Below are 21,886 nucleotides of genomic sequence, written 5' to 3'. Positions count from 1 at the left end.
TGTGAACTCCTAAACTCTGTCACACATCTGCTACCTCTGAATCTCTAAGGATGGGACCCAGGAACTGAGCTTTAATTTTTTTTTTCACTTTTCAAAAAATATTTTGTTTATTTATTTGAGAGAGAGAGTACACAGAGGGAGAGGGAGAAGCTGACATCCCACTGAGCAGAGAGCCTGATGCAGGGCTCCATCACATGGCCCCAAGATCATGACCTGAGCTAAAGGCAGGTGCTTAACTGAGCCACCCAGTGCCTCTTTTTTTTTTTTTTTTTTTTTAACAGAGGGAGAGAGGGTAGAGGAGGTACAGAGGGGGAGGGAGAGGGAATCCCCAGGCAGACTCTGTGCTGAACTGGGAGCCTGACTTGGGTTAAATCCCACAACCCTGAGATCACCACCAGAGCCTAAACCAAGATTGAATGCTCAACTGACTGAGCCACCCAGGCACCTCTTTTTTTTTTTTTTTTCACTTTTAACCTATTCATTGAAGTATAATTTACATACCATTCAGTTAATCCAGCAAAAGTGTACATTTCAATGATTTTTTTAGTCTTTTTGTGGTTGCCTTTTATCACCATAATCTAAAGGAAACTGCATTTTTAACAAGGGACTTCCCATGAACTAGTCAGGGCTCTCAAGTTGAGAAACCCTGTTTGACAGGATCAGATGAATTGCAGGTGCTTCACCCAATTTGCTTTGAGCTTTAGTGTTGTTAGATAGGTCTTTGGGCAGGAGGGAGTTCACCGTTGTTCTGTAGAACCCTGGCAATGATAGATTTAACAGTTTTGCTTCCAGTATCCTCAGGTGATCATATGAGCCCATAATGCACTCCAGTTTACTTTGCTGAAGTACAGATTTGAATGCTGATCACTGGGTCACTGGCTGTAAGACTGAGCTCCTCAGCTAATGTGTGATTCTAGTCAAGTCAACTCTCCAGCATCCATATCTTAAAACAGCTTTTATGTGTTTTTACTTGTAAGCACAATGGCTAGTTGTCTCCAGAACTTGTAAAGTATGCTCCAAACAAAGCTCTGAAGGTCAGTACTGGAAAGGGAAGGCCTTAGATGTCTTTCATTCCTAGGCATAAAATAAAAATTTTGGATGCATTTAAAAAGTGTGCATGTTGTGGAGGGATGGGTTGGATAATGACATGTTAAGGCATTTGAACTAACAATATAGGGATTCAGGAAGTCTGAGACATTAGAAATGACAAGGTACTTTACAGAGGATCTTCTCCAGCATTTTTCAAAATATGTAAATCAGCATGTTCCTTGATGTAACATAAAGAATGGGATTTGTGGTTTAAATAACTCACAGCCCCCTTAAAGGTTAATCCAACTTATTTCTGCAAGATGTTTCAGGTCCATTGTATATTGTGAATCTCTACTGGGGTCATGTGTTTTATAGTGGAATTTAAATTTTTCCGAAGAGCATCTCTGCAGGAGTGTTGGCTAGTGTTATTTTTTCAGTTTCAGTATCCAATTTATCTTATTTTGATTGCACAATATTGAGAAAATTATAATTCACAAAGATAAGTAGTTGCAAACGGTGGCAGTTTTTTGAAACAGATTGCTTTGCTGTGTCAAGATACTTGTCAATTAAACTGAGCAAAAAGTGTAAAAGAGGAGCAATAGGACATTTTTGCTTCAATTGTCTATGTTTTATTGTCTGCGCTTAAATTGTGTATGTCTTTTGTTTAAATATGTCTCTTTTTTGATCAGTGCCTGATTTAAAGATATTTTGTACTATGGACTGAGATAGGATCTAAAAGTTTTTTTTTTTTTTTAATTTTTTACCAATGCTACTTAAATTATATGTAGCCCAGCACTGATTGTTACTGGTCTAGGTCAAGAAAAGAATAGAAATTGGGAATTAGTATTTAGAAATTTGTATAGCAATTTGTCACTGCTATGACATCCAATCAAATGATTAGTGGGTTCCTTTTGTTAATCAGGGTCTGGTCCAGTTGGGTGACATCACACCCATGTGATGAATCACATATAATTCTAGCTACCTATCGTCATCAATCTCCAATGAAATGGATGTTAATAAACAAAGAAACAAACCCAGACTTATCCTTTACCACGGATAGGTTGAGATGTACTGCAGTAGGGGTTAATTAAGCTGTTGGTTGTGTGTGATTAGATATGACATAATATATACATATATATATATATATACTTTTAAAAGAAAGCAATCAAGTTCTTGCTATACCCAAAGACATTAATACCATTACACCACTGAAAATGTTTCCAAGCATTTTTATAGGAGAGCTGTGGAATTGTCTCTTTATCTGCTAATTTTAGAGGACAATCACAAAGATAATCACTTAGGAAGTATTTGGTGGCTTAGATATAATTGATAAAAATAGTATGCCAGAGTTGTGAGATTGAGCCCTATGTAAGACTCTGCATTTTGTGAGGAGTCTGCTTGAGATTCTCTTTCTCTCCCACTGTCCCCTCCCCCTTTGTAGACACTCATTCTCTATCAAATAAAAATACATACATAAATAAATGAAAATATTATGCCTGAATGCTTGATTTTCCTTTTCCTTTCTCAAAATTAACTTCTAAGCAAATGCTTAGTAATGGGATCCCATATGAATGGCATTAAAATTTATGGCTTATTTTCTAATTTAACTTTTTTTCATTTAGTGATATAATGAACCTTCCATTTGGTATAATCAACATAAGTTCACCTCATTTTTTTAGCTGGTAGTTGAGTTTTCTGTAGCATAGATATACAGTTGTGGGTTCTCCTACCCTCTCACTGATAGATAGTTAGGCTTACTGGCCAACCCCATTGCCTTTCTAACTACACAGACTAGTCATGTTCTAGAATACTAATGCAGATAAAATGTTTTCACATGCATGCAAATTACCACGTGCTGAAGGGACTAAAGAAAACCAGCTTGGCCCTAAAGGGAAAAAGGCAGCAATTTCAAAGACATTTGAACAACAACTCTAAAATAAAATTAATTAACTTCCCTTTAAACAAACTCTTTTAAGTTTTCATGGCAATTTGTGCTTGTGAAAAAACTCTTGGCATGTCTTCTATAGGGAAGATACTTATTCTCTGTAAACCCTAAAGATAGGAGGAAAGAGGGATAACTCCACACAGAAAGGGGAGACTCTGTTAACATTGGACAGAGCCAAAAAATATTTTTGTTGTATGAAATTGTTTGTTAAAAGGCCCTTCAAAGCACTCTGGAATAGCAGCGTTAATTCCATAGTAAAATTTTCCCACAGAATATTACAAAATGAGCTAGCATGAGACAGTCTCTAGTTTATTTTTAGGCACATTGTAATACTCAGTTGTTTGTGGAATGAATGTGGAATGACCAAATGCAGACCCAGAAGCAATGATGTGACTGAGGTCTCGTGGTGGTCCCACCACTGCATAGACCATGAGCCCTGAAGAATGGTTGGCAGCCCACTGCTTCTCTCTGAAGGTCATACAATGAATGCTAAAATTCAGCTAATCCCCACATCTGGAGTGTGGGGAATAGGAAAAGTATTTCAATCAGCCACTTCAACCCCACAGGAGCCAGCAGAAGTTAGGAGAAGCTCCCACTGCAGATGAGACCTTCTAGGGACCATATCTTGGCACAACAATATGAGTTTCTTACAAAATTAAAGGAAGAGTGTTAAAAATAATGGATGCTCTTATAAATGATGTCAATTTACAATAGAGATCATTTAAAAAGTAATTACCATACATTTTATTTTTGTTTTAAATTATTTTTAAAATTTATTATTGGAGTATAATTGACATACAATGTTATATTAGTTTCAGGTGCCATGTTTTTAATTGGAGAAATTGCTCTTAAAGAAGTCTGTTGCCACAGAGTAGAGCTTCAGGGTTTGACATACACAGAAAAGGAAAACATAGACCCAGAGACTCCAAAGAATATTTGATTCTACCTCCTTCAAATTGGTTTGGAAAGATGTGGTTTGTGTCATATGATAGATAATGATCTCTTTAAATTATCACCTTGGGGACAATGTAGTATGATATAATAGATCAACTAGAATATCTGGGATCTAGTCCTCATTTTTGCTCTTTAGCTACTGTTATGTTTTTGGGCAAGAAACTTAGCCTGATTAGGCTTTATCATCAGGAAGTTGAGAATAAAAATACCAGTCCTGCTTATTTTGCAAGGCTGTTGCAAGGATGAAATGAAATAAATAAATATGAAGACATTTTATAAACTACTGTTATACAACTATAAAGTCTCATTACTTGCAGAGATTACAATATCCTCAAATTTTAGTGTGTAGATAAGAGTCATTTGCAGTGCTTGCTAAGAATGCAGTTTCGAGAACTTCTATTTCCAGCAATACATAAGGCAACAGAGCCCAAAAAACCCTCCCACTACACAACTCCTAGAAGTGTTGGATAAAGTATATCCAACATCATTATAAATGCATAACTGAGCTTGTGATCAAGAACAGAAAATTTTTAGGGCCAGAAACTGGAAGGAGGAGAAGTGACTCAGAGAGTAATTGGGTGCTAAAGGCACAACAGTCTTGAGGGACAATAAACTATAGTAGTATATTTTAGGCTAGAGGAGGACAGAAGACTAGGTCTGAGGCTCACCCAAGGTGTGGAGTGAGAATTGGGACCTCCTGTCTCTCCATCTCTCCTAAAGAGTATTTTTCCTCATTAAAAAAGCAGACTAAAAAAACAATCTACCATTGACAAAGGAAAGGGACAACGAGTCTAACTCTCCTACTGGTTTACAAAGACCCCAGTCCTGAAACTAACTCTAAGCTCCTGGGTTGGTAGAACCAATGCACAGAGGGCAGAAGCCAAAGTATTTTTCCTTGCAGGTATGTCCCCTCTGCCCAAGGGTCTATGGATTCTAGGAATAAAACCCACTCTAACATCAGCTCCATTTCCCAAATCCCTGTGTAATTAAGACCTAGCAGATGTATCTTGCAAGAAGTTGCTGTGGCCAAGTTCAAAAAGGGTGTTGCCTGTGTTCTCCTCTAGGATTTTGATGGATTCTTGTCTCACATTTAGATCTTTCATCCATTTTGAGTTTATCTTTGTGTATGGTGTAAGAGAGTGGTCTAGTTTCACTCTTCTGCACGTGGCTGTCCAATTTTCCCAGCACCATTTATTGAAGAGACTGTCCTTTTTCCAGTGGATAGTCTTTCCTGCTTTGTCGAATATTAGTTGCCAATAGAGTTGAGGGGCCATTTCTGGATTCTCTATTCTGTTCCATTGATCTATGTGTCTGTTTCTGTGTCAGTGCCATACTGTCTTGATAATCACAGCTTTGTAATACAGCTTGAAATCTGGCATTGTGATGTCCCTGGCTCTGGTTTTCTTTTTAAATATTCCCCTGGCTATTTGGGACCTTTTCTGATTCCACACAAATTTTAAGATTATTTGTTCCAACTCTGTGAAGAAAGTCCATGGTATGTTGATAGGGATTGTATTGAATGTGTAAATTGCCCTGGGTAGCATTGACATTTTCACAATATTTATTCTCCCAATCCATGAGCACAGAACGTTTTTCCATCTCTTTGTGTCTTCCTCAATTTCTTTCAGAAGTGTTCTGTGGTTCGTAGGGTTTAGATCCTTTACCTCTTTGGTCAGCTTTGTTTATTCCTAGGTATCTTATGCTTTTTGGGTCAATCCCATTTACAGTTGCACCCCAATTTGGTGCAATTAATTTATCTTTCTTCAGTCTCATTGTTAGTGCATAGAAATGCCACTGATTTCTAGGCATTGATTTTTGTATCCTGCTATATGCGGAATTGCTGTATGAGTTCTAGCAATCTTGGGGTGGAGTTTTTTGGGTTTTCTATGTATTGTATCATGTGATCTGCAAAGAGGGAGAGTTTGACTTCTGCAAAAATGAACTATTGGGACTTAATCAAGTTAAAAAGCTTCTGCACAGCAAAAGAAACAGTCAACAAAAGTAAAGACAACCTACAGAATGGGAGAAGATATTTGCAAATGACCTATCAGATAAAGGGCTAGTATCCAAGATCTATAAAGAACTTATTAAACTCAACAACAAGGAAACAAACAACCCAATCATGAAATGGGCAAAAGACATGAACAGAAATTTCACAGAGGAAGACATAGACATGGCCAACAAGCACATGAGAAAATGCTCCGCATCCCTTGCCATCAGGGAAATACAAATCAAAACCACAATGAGATCCCACCTCACACCAGTGAGAATAGGGAAAATTAACAAGGCAGGGAACAACAAATGTTGGAGAGGATGTGGAGAAAGGGGAACCCTCTTGCCCTGTTGGTGGGAATGTGAACAGGTGCAGCCACTCTGGAAAACTGTGGAGGTTCCTCAAAGAGTGAAAAATAGATCTGCCCTACAAGCCAGCAATTGCACTGCTGGTGATTTACCCCAGAGAAACAGATGCAGTGAAACACTGGGACACCTGCACCCCAATGTTTATAGCAGCAATGTCCACAATAGCCCAACTGTGGGAGGAGCCTCGTTGTCCATCGAAAGATGAATGGATAAAGAAGATGTGGTCTATGTATACAATGGAATATTACTCATCCATCAGAAACGACGAATACCCACCATTTGCCTTGACATGGCTGGAACTGGAAGGTATTATGCTGAGTGAAGGAAGTCAATCGGAGAAGGACAAACATATGGTCTCACTCATACAGAGAATATAAAAAATAATGAAAGGAATAAAGGGGAAAGAAGAGAAAGTGAGTGGGAAATATCAGAGAGGGTGACAGAACATGAGAGACACCTAACTCTGGGAAACAAACAAGAGTAGTGGAAGGGGAGGTGAGTGGGGGGATGGGGTGACTGGGTGATGGACACTGAGGGGGGCACATGACGGGATGAGCACTGGGTGTAATACTATATGTTGGCAAATCGAACTCCAATAAAAAAACAATAAAAAAACAAAGACCTAGCAGAAATACAGACTCCCAAGGACTTCAGACATTGGATATAAGATACAGAATGTAAGTATCTAAAATGTTTGAAAAGTACAGATTCCTGGATCCCATTGAATCAATAGCTGGGGTGGGCCCAAGAATCTGCACTTTAAGAAAGCATCCTAAAAGTGTAGGATGTAAGATACTCGCTGGGAAATGTAGCTATGCCAGTTTCCCAAAATTTATTCCACTGACCACTTTACTAAAGGTATTCACACTTGGCTCCACCTCCACGTTAGTGGTTTAAAAGAATAAGATTTTTTTTTTAAAAAAGATTTTATTTATTTATATGACAGAGAGAAAAAGAGCTCAAGCAGGGGGAGTGGCAGGCAGAGGGAGAGGGAGAAGCAGGTTCCTCATCAAGTAGGTAGCCTGATGCAGGGTTCTATCCCAGGGTCCCTGGGATCATGAGCGGAGCCCAAGGCAGATGCTTAACTGACTGAGTCACCCAGGTGCCCCAAAGGAATACTTTTTGATGACAAATTTATTTCCTTTTCTCCTCTGTGGCTAATTAGGCTTTATCAGCTTTTGGACTAAAATGGATAATTAGGTAGCCGGAATATTTCTCCTCTGGCCTGAGAGACAAGCAAACAACATCAAATAATGATACTGAACTGACATGGAGAGTAAATGGAAGTGACATTCTTTTCCCCTTTTTTGCCATCTGCTTCCCTAAGTGGCCTTCCCTAAGTGCACTACTTAGTAGTAGTGCATTGCTGCTGAGTCTGCCCAGGCTGGAAATGCCCCTCATATTTACAGAGGTTAAAATGGTGCATCATGGACCACTGAGGCAGATGGTGATTTTCTTTACTGTTTGTGTTCCTCCCATACTAAAAAGTTGTAGCTGCTCCAGATGCTTTTTGCCCCTCAGTGAAGGGTTGAAGTAGGAATTGAGGAAGGGTTTTGGGGAAGGTCTCAAGAGAATAGCCACCAGAAAAATTTTAGTCCTGGCTTTCCATCTTCTTATTCTCCATCACCTTTTTTATCTATTGAACTCAACATGAGAGGGGTTTGCTTTTGAAAGCCCTATTCAGGGATGAGTTGTTTTTCCTATCTTTGAGCTGTTCAGCCATCTGTCCCAATTTCTTCCTGGTTTCCTGTTATTTTCATTCTGCCTTTATAAAGATTAACATGCGGCACAACCACATATTCTATTAAGCTTGTCTCCTCACTACTTTATCTCATTAACTGCTTGATCACTATGAATAAAAATAATCTTCCATTAAGTCACAACTTCAAACGTCTCTGAGACTTTAGATCAAGCAAACCTTCAACAGCTTAAAAAAATCTCTTTAAATCCAAGAGGTTCACTTCAAAGGAAAACCTATGGGTGTTCTCAACCCAACTGACAGGTAAATAGTCATTTGTAACTAAAGATATGCAAGTGAGAAAACGCGACTTACTCTGGAGTTTATAGCTTCTCTTAACTTTTACTCTGGTTAAAAGGGTGACTTAGAGCTGGCAGTGAGATGGGATTGGCTTGGATAACACAACATTGTACACATGGAAAGGAAGTAGGATCAGTAAGCAACCATATAGCTAGCTCTCTGTCCTGTCTCATGCTTTATATTTCTATTTGCAAAATTAACACAAAAAGAAATAAAAAACAGGAAAACAAGGAGTTGGGGTTAGTAGAGACAAATATCACCCAACCAGAGATAACCACTATTAATAATTTGATAGTTCTTATAGTTTGTGTATGTGTGTGTGTGTGTGTGTGTACAGAGAAGTACATAATGCATATGCTTTTGTAGACATTTTTTTTTCCATGTCCATATACTTTTCTCCTGTGAAGGAGAACTTTGTGTGTGCTGTTTCCTTTGCCTGGCCTGGCCTTCTTTTATCCAAAGAACTCTTCCTCTTCCTTCAGACCTCCACCTTGAATCACCTTGCCCCTGGGAACCAGTTCTGATCTCCCTGACCTGTCTATTCCCCAGTGGATGTTCTCTTTGCTTAGTGGTCTTCCTGTGGGTACTGAATACAGTTATAATTGTTTATTTCTGGTGATTTTTGATTGTTTCTCTCTTCCACTAGACTTTAAGCCTCATGAGGCTGAAAGGGTTATGTATTCTCAAGGCCCAGCACAGTGCCTGACACACAGCAGGTGCTTCAAAAACTTTGGTTTGGATGGTAAGTTTTCAGATACTCCATACTTCTCCAGCTATCACTTAACTTTGAGGTTGTTTCTCAGCTATTATAAATGGGAAAATGGGCATCACTGTATGAAAAAGCCTTGCCCATATTCTTAGTTACTTCTTTTTTTGAAAAAAAAATTTATTTATTTGAGAGTTAGAGTGTGTGCAAGTGGTGGAGGGGCAGAAGGAGAGGGAGAGGAAGAAGGAGGGAGAATCTCCAGTGGACTCTGTGCTGAGCACAGAGCCTGACAAGAGACTCTATCCCACAACCCTGGGCCGAAACCAAGACTTGGGTGCTTAACCAACTGAGCCACCCAGGAGCCCCTATCCTTATTTATTTCTTTAGAAAGATTCCTAGGAGTAGAATTATGAAACTAGAGAATATGGGACACTTAAGTGCCTTAGATACATCCTTTCAGAAACATGTCAATTATTATCTAGTCTCTAGTAGCAGAAAAGAATGCCTATTTCCCCAAATTATCACACTTTAGTTTTTTCTTTTAAAATTTTTTTGTTTATTTATTTGAGAGAGAACATGTGAGAGAGAGCACAAGCAGTGGGTAGGGGGGTGAGGGGAGGTCAGAGGGAGAAGGAGAAGCAGACTCCCCACTAAGCAGGGAGCCTGATGTGGGGTTGGATCCCAGGACCCTGAGATCGTGACCTGAGCTGAAGGCAGACACTTGACTGAGCCACCCAGGCACCTCTTTATTATCTTTTTTTCTAATTTGTAATTTTTTTCTTGAAAATTGACCATTCCTAATCTGTTTTTCTACCTGGATATCTATCTTTCTGTATTTATAACAATCCTGTGAATTAAGTAAGATTCTTGGCCATGCATCACATAGTCTGTCTGTTGACTTAAATCTTTTTTTTTAATCTATCAATTGATGTTTATTTGCACAGATGCAAAACTCTCCATCTTTTTCCTTTGTTGTTTTTGTTTTTATCCTTATAAAGCTTTCCCACACTAAGATTATAGAAATAATAGCTGTGAAAAAACAAGCTAAGGGTGTATATATGAGTATATAGAGGGAGAGGACTGGATTAATCTATAAGTGAAGCTGGTGAATTGATCAATTACATGGAAGGGAAAAAATTAGTCTCATCTAACATCTTACATGAAAGTATTCTCCAGATGGATTCAAATCAAAATTTTTAAAAGTAGAAAAGAATTGGAAGAGTATATCAGTGAGTACCACTTATCTGTCTTATTTGAGTACTCAAATTTGTCAGAGTGTAAGAATTACTTTGGATGAAAAAAAATTTCTCGTTAAAAGTTTTGGTTAGAGGGATCCCTGGGTGGCGCAGCGGTTTGGCGCCTGCCTTTGGCCCAGGGCGCGATCCTGGAGACCCAGGATCGAATCCCACATCGGGCTCCCGGTGCATGGAGCCTGCTTCTCCCTCTCCCTGTGTCTCTGCGCCCGCCCCCCTCTCTGTGTGTGACTATCATGAATAAATAAATTTAAAAAGAAAAAAAAAAGTTTTGGTTAGAAATTTTGATCAGAGATCTCCCAAGTAGTTAAGTGTTGAGAGAGAGATTCTAACCTTGGTCTCTAAATACCAAGTATTTTTTGAGCTCCACAACAACATTCTGGTTAAGTGAAGCCAGAGCAAGTAAATAGTGTGGTGGAGTTAGAAGGCAGAGTATCTAGTCCTGGCTATATCTCATTACTCATCACAGAGTTAGGTCATCTGGGGAGAACATTTTCTTAGACATTCTCTTTATCTGTAAAAAGAGTAACAAAAATCTCTGTTCTGTCCACTTCACAGAGTTGTTGGGAGGTTCAGATCAGGTACTGTAGATGGGCAGTGTTATTATCGAAGAGTGCTGTATATAGTAAGAGCACAGGTGTTTTATATTGTGTTCTTTATGCTCCCATCTATCTCTCCTGCAAAACTATTTCTTTAAGAGCAAGTTTCCTCCTCCTCATACTCTGAAAATGCCTGGCACAATGGCTCTCCTAAAAGATCATACTCTGCAATGATGAAGAGCTCTGACTAGAGTCCTACTGAGCTTGGTTTGAATCCAGGTCCTGTGATTTGTATAGGTGTGACCTTGGACAAGTTATGCAATCTCTTTATGTTTCAGTTTACCCATCTTTGAAAAGAGGATAAAAATAGCACCTGTCCTGATAAATCAAGGCTCTGGTAATGTCACTAATTCAAACTATGGTGGTTGAAGCAATAAAGGGAATGTAGTAGCTAATTTATATCTGTATGTGTATGTGTGTCTGTGTCTCTGTATTTATCTAGCCATACTCTCCAAGAGTGGTTAGTTAAGGTATGATCTTGTCACCTTCTTTTGCTTTGCTTTTTCTTTTAGCCTCAACTTTTTTTTTTTCCAAATAGGATTTGTCTACACAGCAAAGAAGGTGTTATAGCCCCTAGTTAACATCAGGTAAATGTATCAAGTTCTCCAACTTGAAATTTAAACAATTCACAGATTTTAAAAAATTGTAATCAAATAGTCTTTTTTTTTTTAAGAGAGAGAGAGAGAGAGAAAAAGCATGCATGCAAGCAGTGGGGGGGGGGGAGGGGGAAGAGATGGGGAGAGAGAGAGAGAGAATCTTAAGCAGGCTCCTTACCCAGCACAGAGCCCAACATAAGCCTCAATCTCATGACCTTAAGATCATGACCTAAGCTGAAATCAAGAGTTGAACACTGACTGAGCCACCCAGGTGCCCCATAAGATAGTCTTAATTAATTCTACTTTGGTCACGTTTTCATCCTGAACTAACCATGTGATCAGGTGAAGGGTTGTTTTGATTGTTCAGACTTGTTTTCCTCGCCCTATTATGGCTGTGGTCATGTAGGGTCTAGGACTATCAGCCTCGTCACCACATATGATTGGAGAATGGGAGAAGCAATCCACAGAGGAAAGTGTATAAGGTGTGGTAAAACATGAAAATGACTAATGTCTACTAGTTTTCTTGTAGGATAGTTGTAAGAATTCAATGATAGAAATTTTTGTACATTGGTGTATACCAAGTGCTCAAAAAAAAAAAAAAAAGAAAATGAAAAGTTAGCTTTTACTAGTATTATTATTTACTGGAAGGATATTTGCTTCTAGATATTTTGCAGATATCAGCCACCTTCTGAACTGTTGCAGTTAAACTGCCTTTGACTGGGTTTAGTGCGAACATTTGGGCAAGAGTTATAGGAGGTCATGTGATAAGAGGGAAAAGAAAGGCAGCCATCATATGACTTCACAGAAACGAGCCCAGGGCAGGACACTAGGGCTTCGTACAGGGGAGAAGAAGCCTGTCTCTTCTGGAGGGCGGTTCCTCATAATAAATGCTCATTTTCAGTGGCACCTATAGGCAGATACTAACTAGCCTTGAGTCTCTACTGCCATTCCCAACCTCTCTTCTGAGTCAATCAGGCTTAAATATGATGAAAGTGGCCTAAGACTCTGGCTCCTCTGGTTTGTTTGTTTTTTCCTTTTTATGATTAGACTGTTACCCCTACACTTTTGCCCTTTTGTTTCCTCAGACTTTTGATTTATCTTAGTTCGGACTTTTTCCTTTAGTCTAATTCTAGGTGTGTACCAATCAAGCTCAATATTAATACATAATGAGAAAAATGGAATTTAGTTTAGCTTCCTTGTATGTGTTGCATTGTTGAGACTTAAAAAAAAAAAAGGTTGAACTTCTTGACTTAGAGCCATGGAAACACTCTTATTTAAGCACCATCAACTTAGAGTTGAGGCTTCCAACTGGCATAGATCATCACAGCAAGCAGGCAAATCTTTTGAAATAAACCCAATTTTTTCTTAAAGACAGACATCAGGAGCACATAAAAAAATCATGCACACCACGATGTATTTCGGGGGTAATTTTCCTTGATTATAAACAACAATTTTGATGTACTTGTCTCTATAACATCGATGAGAAAGAGTTCAAGTGAATAAATAGTTCCTGCATTTCATGATGTGATTTTAATTCCTCCACCCTGGCTGCTTAGGGATAACAGCTTAATCTGATATCACTGAAAATAAGAAATATCTATATTTTCATGATCACTGGAAGTTCAAATTGGATTGTAAACTCAGATAGAACTGACCTGAGGCTTATCAGAGCTGAAGCAATGGAACTGCATGAGAACAGAGCAGATTTAATCAGAAAGGAAATTCTGCTTCAGAAACAGTCTTTGCTCAACCAAAAGACACTTGAGTTTAGGAGGAAGGAGGACAGGAGATGAGAAACAGAAAAGGGAACATTTTAAAAAACTTTAAAAACATAGCACTTTTTCCCCCCACTGGTAAATTCTCCACTCAGCTAGGTTTAATATAAAGTATTCCTGCATGTTCCTCAGGAAATCTGGTTATTCTTGAAGCCAGTGAATAATGGAGATACCTGCCACACTGGAAAATAGTGCTGATCAATAATATTGTATGGTTTTTGTTTTTGTTTTTGCAACTGATTTGCCTTCCCTTCTCTCTGGAGATTGGCTGCTTTATTTGTAGATGTGATTTTTGTCTTCTCTTTTTCTAATGGTGATATTTGGAGGACCAAGGGAACAGTTATGAAAGCAACTCTAGGGAAAGTAAACAAGCTGGTAGTACTGCAGTGTGATTTCCTGAACTCACAACCCATTGGGGGGCTCACTGTTACTGAGGCTGATGTACATGTACTTCATCCCGTTCTGATACTATTCGGGGCCAACAGATGTGGGCATCAAAGCTATTTTTATTGGAAGATGTTTCTGCTCCTGCGGAATGATGTACTGTAGCCAAAACTTTAATTTTAACAAGTAGGATAATTGTTACCTCCCTAATGCCTATGATTAAGGTCAGCAGCAGACATTCCTTGGGAACTAAGATTGCTTTTGTGGGCAAACGACACTACACAGGGAAAGACATAAAAAAAGTTGTTTCTGAGGATCCCTAGGTGGCGCAGCGGTTTGGCGCCTGCCTTTGGCCCAGGGCGTGATCCTGGAGACCCGGGATCGAGTCCCACGTCTGGCTCCTTATGCATGGAGCCTGCTTCTCCCTCTGCCTAGGTCTCTGCCTCTCTCTCTCTCTCTCTCTCTCTCTCTGTGACTATCATAAAATTAAAAAAAAAAGTTGTTTCTGTTTTGGAAATGGAGAGTACCAGAAGGAAATATGTTCCAACAACACAGGTTGAATCAGCTATCTGATACTATGTAACATAATGGTTTCCACAAGACCCATTTATCTACTACTACTTTTGCCATTTGGGAGGGCTCAGCGAGGCTGGCTCATTTTTGCCTCATGTGGTGTTGACTGGACTCACTTTGTGTTTGTGGTCATCTGGATGATTCCCACCACCTCCTTGACATGCCTAGCAATTGGCTGGGGGCTTGGTTCTTTTTTGTGTGGCTCCTTAGCAAGATAGCCTGGACTTCTTCATTGCAGTAACATCTTCCCAACTAGATAGCATAAAACTCAACCCTTTTGTGTAATACTTTACCCCCATCCCTGGACCATTTCCTGTATCTCCTGGGGATGTGTCACAAATACTCTCAGAAAAGACCCTTCTACCAAAACTGTCCTGCTCTGCCAGCTGCTTCAGTTTTTGCCTGTCCCTCCTTGGGTGTATTCTAGCATGGCACAGTTGCCATGGCAGGCATCTCTTCATCCATGTGCCCTGGTGTCTCCAAAACAGTGTGGCTCTCTGGGGCAAGATGGGAAATGCTCCTTTCCCCTTTGGGTTACTGTCTTAGAGGAACCCCAAGCAAGACTGTTGCGGCCACCATTCTCAATCTTCGGTTGTCCTTCCTCTATTTCGGACATGAATCTAGCGTGGGCTTGGCTGGGAATGAATGGATTTGACAGGGGCACAATACTGAATTAATCTAAGGGCATTTTACTTGATTAAGCCTATCGTGCCACATTCCTCCTTTTTTTAGAGTGAATCCTCCCAAAGTCCTGATTTTCTAGCTAGCCATCTTACTGGCCAGCTAGGGAATCCCCCCCGTCCCACCACCACCTCGTTTCATTCATCATCCCTCTCTTGAACTCGCACCATTATCAAATGAAGTTTGTCCCATTTTAGAGGTGAAGAAACTAAGTAAAGGAAGTGGGAGATTCAGCTCCCTTGACTTAGGCAGCCACTGTAGGTTAGGGAAAAAAAAAAAAAAAAAAAAAGCGAGATTCCAAGGCTCTATTTAGTCCATTCCTCAGTTGGCAAATTCTCCTTCTCCTAAGAAATCAAAGATATCCTGTGGGGGTAGCAACGAGATACTCCATATGGTGTTCTGCTCTTTCTCACCCTTTTAATTTGGCTCATTGTTCAATCTTAATTTGCAATTGTCACAGCTGCGATTGCATTCCCGATGTTCCACCAACTCCAAAAACTCTTGAATTTGAACCCTCGGTGGTTTTAATTTTATTTTTGTTGAGAAAGGTTATGTTGTCACAATGGGTAAAGCTAGCTCTTCAGTGAGGGAAAACATTTTTTTTTTTTGGGAAAAAGATACTTCTAATTTTGTATTAAGCCTCAGAATGGGCTGCAACCACGGAACCTCAAGTGCAGGGGAGTTGACAACTCAGCCATAATCAAGCTAACTGAATTGGACAGAGCAATGTGAGACATAATTAGCAATTCCGTTCAGCGAGCTGTCTCCTGAAAAACTTAAAATACCTTCCCTGCCTCATGCATATTCAGTGCCTCATTTGCTATTGTTTTTATCCAACAGGTTGAAATTCAAAAGGAAAAAATTCTGAGTTGTCTGTCTCATTTTCATCCGCCACATTCTCCTCTCTTTTCAGCAGCTCCCCGCACCCCCCAGCCAGTTCCATTTCAATATAGCAGGTCACCCCGGTGCCAACTGCACAGTGACAAATACAAAGTACTCTGAGCACATTTTTTTCCCTCTTGCTAGTACCTTTGTCAACCTTTCCTCTCAATTAGATAAACGGAGGAGGTACGTTTGCCCTGGGGAATTATGACCATTTGGCTGTTGTAGTCAGGCTTCTGTTGGGAATTCTGACTGTCACATGGTTACCGGGTCATGATAGGTTTGTGCTGAATCAGAGATTGATTGATGATCCCATGCTTTTCCTCTTGATCTCTATCCACCTTGATGGGTTAGGCTTTCACTTTCCTTGATGTTCCAGGTGGTTAGGCTTTTGCCTGTGGAGGTGCAGCGAGACCTCAGCAGTGATGAGAAGGGAGGGGGAAAAAGTCAAATACATTTCCCTCTGTTCATTGCATCCCTGGTTAGCTGAGCCTACAAGTTCCCCCTTCGAAGACTGTCTATAAAATGTGCTGGGTGAGACTACTCTGGAAAGACCCTCTAAAGGATGACTGGTTGTCTGCAGAGGTAGTACCGTGTAGGGCAAGCAAGAGTCTGCGTTAGATCTAGAGTGACATCCTTGCTCTGTGCTGTTAGCTGTGTCGTCTTGACCGAGTTACTTAACCTCCCTAATCCCCAAGTGCTTCGTCTGTACGACAAAGATCATAACAACCCTGGGTGTGAGTATTGTTATGAGGATTACAGAAGATCCGGTATAGGGAAGACCTCAACGTGTCTGGCACGTTGTTGGTGCTCAGTAATCCTTCCTGTCCTTAAAGTTGCACCTCCTCCTCATCTTAGTCTTCCTTTTCCTTTTCTTTCTGTTTTATTGTATTTTGCAGTTGAATGCCAGGAAATGTGAAATATTTTAAAATTTCAGGGAAATTATTCAGTACTTTCAATCTCTTTCCCCCCCAAATTTCTTTTTAAAGAGACACATTCTAGCAATTAGTAAATGCCAATTTAAGTTTCATCTTATTTTCCCTACCCTATTATCATCTGGTAAAGGTGACTGGCCAAAGGCATAAATTGAGTTAAATGAGGAGTTAAGTATTGTTCTAATCCTAAATTCCTGGAAGCATCACTGTATTTCATTGCTTCAGAAATATCTTCTTGCAGGTTTAGCTTTTCCATTTGGGGAGCATTAAAATAAGAAAAGTATATCGATAAAATTTCATGTTAAATCTTTTAATTTGCCGACCTAACTTGGAAGGTTTAATTTTTCACATCTTTTTTTTTTTTTTCTAAGTGAAAAGTAGGAAGTTAAGGCATATTTGGGCTTATAAATATTTTAGGGGAAGCTGAGATATACTTTAAATGTATTCTGTATGAAATACAACAGTAATACTCAAAAGAGAGTTTTAAGGGGAAATAAAAGGAAAAAGGTCGCCAGTGTTGTAAATCAGAGAAGGAGAGTTGGGAAGTTATTCCTTTTCAAAGTTAAATTTGTCATAGCAGGTTGACGTCTGAATAAGTTCATAGGGATGAGAAATGAATGCAAGGACTAGATCAAGTAGAGACACTTCTTTCCCTCCTCTCCTTCCTGAAAGCCTGTAGGTCTTACTCTATGTATCATATGTCTGGCAGGTGATTTAGCCTCCATTGATTACCATCACAAACTATCCTCTAAATGTTTTCCAAGTAAAAGTTTTGTTCTTTTTTTTTTTTTTCCAAAATATTGCAGAAAGCTTCAGGGGATGGATCACCTTACATACTTGATGTGGCTTCCCACAGCTTCTAGCCCCATCCTGTGTGTGTCTGTGTGTGTGTGTGTGTGTGTGTGTGTGTTAAGCCAGAAAGGAATCCTTCCAAACTGGAGGCAGAACGAAAGAAAACCAAGCTAAGAACCTATCTTCCATCTGTACTACTCTTCACTTTATGAATGTGTGAAGGCCACAGCCATGAGCCACCATGCTCACCAATAAAAATCATTGTACAGGAGAGATGAAGAGATGAAGTCCAGAAAAGAAGACTTTGAAAGGAATATATTGAACTTCAACAATGGAAAGAGATGAAGAATGAACTGAAGATGGAAGGAATGTAAAAGATGGGAGAAAATTGCTGATTGCTCAGCTTCCATGAGCAGAATTTGGTTTCCATGTCATAAAGGTGGAGAAGAGGGTAGAGGATATACTAGAAATCATGACCCCCTTTGGCTGAATAGCTTTGGTTAGGTCTTCAACATAACCTCTGTGTCTCTCAAGCAGGAATTTGATAAGCAATACTTAATGGAGAATTGAGGGAGCCCATATCCCGAAGAAAGGGGACATAATAGGAGAGGACATTTGAAGCCTACGGAGAGATTTGCACACCATTAGCAGTGGAAAATACTATCCATTGCCTCCTTGAGCAAACGTTCCCAGAGTTTTGAAAGCAATTAATCTGATGTTTCCACTTTAACCCCAATAGAAGCCTAAATCCTGAAAAGTCTCTGTAATAAGTATATTTTGTTGACAGGTTATTGTATAGGGTATAACCTCCCACAAAAATCTTGTCTAAATCCACCAAAATGGTGAAAATGAATGATACTGCATCAAAGTCATGGCTGTATTTGTTATATAGCCTTCGATTTTTTGCTTCTTTCTCCCTTATACTTTTTTTTTTGAAAAGCAGGGAGTCTATTGAGAAATCTTATTAAAAATCACAAACTGAACAGCAGACTCCTTTTTTTGAGAACCAGAAACAAATTTTAAATGACAAAAAAACCCTCCTTTAATCTTTTTGTAACATCTTGACAGTTGTGCCAGAAGATGTCTGCTTCTGCCTTCAAAATATAATTGCTTTTGGTCTGAAATAATTCATTTCCCACTCCTTTTCCTTTACTAGAAATCTTTGCCCTTTAAGCTGGATATTTTCCCTTAATTTTGTGGCTACTTTTTTGGAAGGTTATAGGAAGAGGTAGGGAGTCAGGAGACAAAGGAGACCAAAGTGAATGTTATAACCCAATACGTTGTGTGGGATAAAGAGAACATCTGTGAACCATGGGGAAAAAAGACCAACAAATTTTGTCATAAGAATGAGGTGAACTGTCACACTGTTGAATATATCTAGTGTCATCAAAGGCATTTGACCTTTTTAAATCAATCAGAGCATGTTTCTATTTGTTTTGTTTTCAGTAACTCAAGTGAAGTCATACCATAGTTGAATACCTTTTTAGCAGTTTAGTGTCTTAAAGATCCCAGATCTGTTTTCTCCAAAGAATCGCTTATAAACATTGGAGTAAGAGTGTCTTCAGATTTTTGTAAAATCTGCATCTATGGAACTCTTTATCAAGGAACATTTCTAATTTATGAAATAAGTCTAACAGGAAGTAGAAATGGGTGATTTCAGCAAGAGATCTTCAATGGTGGGATAGGGAATGTAGGCATCAGTGAGAATCCATAACTTCAAAGTGGCAGGGTATGTCCTTCTAAAACCTAAATTTAAGTCCTGAATCACAAACTACAGAAAAGGGAGGATAATAAAGGGAAAAAGAGGATGTGAAAGAGAATCAGAGGTGCTGGCCATTACAGTAAACCTAGTAGTTTTGGGCTCCTTCCATTATATAGTGTGTGCTTTTTCACAGATATACCTGTCATTTCCCCCCTGACCAGTTCTATGAAGGTTAAGTATAGTCCATCAGCTCTTTTATGACTCAGTTGCACAGATGTTTTTGGCTTCTTTGCACCCATTTTCTCCATATTCACAAAAGCCCAGAAGAGGACTATGCCAGACACTTTGTGGAGTTTATGGGCTTGAGCGACTCTGAGCTGCCATTTTCTTCTGTCCAGGTTTGATCTGCTGGATGAATGACGATTTGCCCAATAGAGCATCTTCTCTGCTTTTCTAATTGCTTGAGAAAATAAGAAATACATGAGTGAAGGGGGATGGGTTGCAGAGGGAACACCCAGCCTCTGCTGCAGTACTAGGTGCTCCTTGGAAACTATCGGGGGCACTGTTGCTTCCACCGGCCTTGAGGCTACTTGGCCATTGAGGGCCAGAGTGGAAGCAGTGCATTTCTATGTAGGCAGGAACCTAAAGTACATTTGGAGAAGCAAATCTAAGCCCAAGTTTTCTTCTTTCTCAGTGAAAATAAGGATGAGATTTAATATGCGTTGAGCACTTACTATGAGTCAAGTGTTGTGCTTGATGCTCCTTATACTATGTGGTTGGGCCTGTATCCCATCTCCCAGTAAGACACAGTCACGAATATTCTGAGGAGGATCAGTTATCATTAAGCCACAGTTTATACTATATTCATTATTATTTATGTTATATATTATTACGGTTCCTTAGGAGTTTCCCAATGGATGAGAACAGAGATTCAGTTTTGCTAGCTGAGCCCAAGACATAGAAGTAAGAAACCGATTATTTTCCTTAGGTTTTCTTCCCTTGGGTCACTTGACCTGTTAAAATGTAGGTATTCCAGTCCATCACCCATTCCCCAGGGGTGGTCTTTTTGCTTCTCTATATCAATTCAGGACCTCATGTGTCTTTTTTACTTCTCTTAATTTGTTACTTAATGTTATCTGTCCTTCCTGGGATATAGGGTGTGTTTTATCCAGAGTCCCATTTGCTGATTCCCACTATACTCTGTTACTTGTAATTTCACTTTTCCTTCCTTATTTTACTATGAGGAAGGTAAGATTGCTTAAATCTCTTATATCATGTAATTAGTAAATGGTGAAGTTGCTTAAATCATGTAATTAGTAAATGGCGAAGCCCGAAGTTAAATACTGGTCTGTTTAGGGCTAAAGGAAGTGTCTATGTTCCTTTCACGCAATGATTTCTTAAAGTCTAACCTTTATTGAATGCCTACCAATGGTTCAAGCACTGTGCCAAGGCTGCTATGCTGAGGAATTCTGAAACCGAGTTGGCATCAAACTGAAGTGGCTTTCTGAAATACTGTGATGAGAGAGATTCTGTGGTCTTGTCTACACTCAGTGGGAAAGGATATTGGGATTCATTGTTAATGTCTATCTTGGGAGCATAATAGGGGCTTTGCCAATTATTTACCTTCTCTCCCAGAGTCACCCAATATCAGGTGAGGATGATAGGATATTTCAAAGCTAGGTTTGAAGTGCTATAGACCAGATTCAAGTCCTGAATCCACATTGTGCTTAACTAGGATGTCTTGAGGAAATTACTCAAACGGAGTCTCCATTGTCTAATTCTTTAAGTGAGGTTGATCGTAGGATTCATCTTGGGTTGCTATGAGGCTTAAATGTGACAATGCACTTACAGTGCATGATACAATACTTGGCACATTAGGTTTTTGGTGAATGTCACCTGTTAGAAATAAATGTAATGAGACTGGAAGGTTAACTTGATAGACCACTTACTATCTTTTTATTTTTCTTCCTCTAATCTTACAGAGGTTACTTCTCTAAGGATACCCAGTTGATGTATTTTTCACAGTGAAATAAAAGAGTAATTATTTTCCCATTTATTTCCCTGACAGGTTCCTCTTCACTTCTTGAAGATGGGAAGTCCTAATCTGGCTAACTGATCTAGTCGATAATGAGCACCCAATGCTGAATAGGGGACTCAGGTGGGAAGTCATCTACAAAACCACAGGTGAAGGCATGATACATTTTGAAAAATCAGGATGAGTATAATAAATTTAAGAAGTTTCTAGGGGATGCAGGGCCGAGAAAACCCTGATGTCTGTGTTTTGGGTATAGATGATATTACTTTTAGAGACCACAGTTTCTCCATCTCTGCTGCCGTGTTGTGAGACAAGAGATGTATGAAAGGGTTTGGCACAGGGCTGAAGCTGAGAAATGTGGCCACAAACCACTGTTTCTTGTCCCAGTTCCATTAGCACGGTACAGTCAAGTGCTCCAGTATTGTGAGTGTACTTTGGTAGCTTGTAATTGCCCTGTGCTTCAGTCAAGAGATGGGTAATTGCTCCTATGGGCCATGGATTTCCTGCTAGCAGCAGCTGATTGAAACCAGCCATTTATTGTGGTTAAAAACCCCAGACTCACTGCAGTGTTTACAGATAAACCTTCTGTGCGACAGTCATTTACTCTACCCAGCCATCCATATATTAAAGATATTACACGCTACCC

The 21,886-nt window shown here is 39.5% G+C and overlaps 1 long non-coding RNA gene across 1 annotated transcript in view; it reads left to right on the top strand.

Annotated features, from left to right (window-relative positions):
* Nucleotides 1-21,886, top strand: part of LOC112651726 (uncharacterized) — a 107,448-nt gene that overhangs the window by 33,645 nt on the left and 51,917 nt on the right. The window contains exon 3 of the long non-coding RNA XR_003130983.3: nucleotides 21,274-21,389. This is a non-coding gene — a long non-coding RNA (uncharacterized LOC112651726). The remainder of the gene's footprint in view (nucleotides 1-21,273; nucleotides 21,390-21,886) is intronic.

Source organism: Canis lupus, chromosome 4 (genome assembly GCF_003254725.2).
Source record: "Canis lupus dingo isolate Sandy chromosome 4, ASM325472v2, whole genome shotgun sequence".
In the NCBI taxonomy this organism is placed as follows: domain Eukaryota; kingdom Metazoa; phylum Chordata; class Mammalia; order Carnivora; family Canidae; genus Canis; species Canis lupus.
The sequence above is the reverse complement of the archived record's forward strand: the minus strand, read 5'-3'. Positions and strand labels throughout refer to the sequence as shown.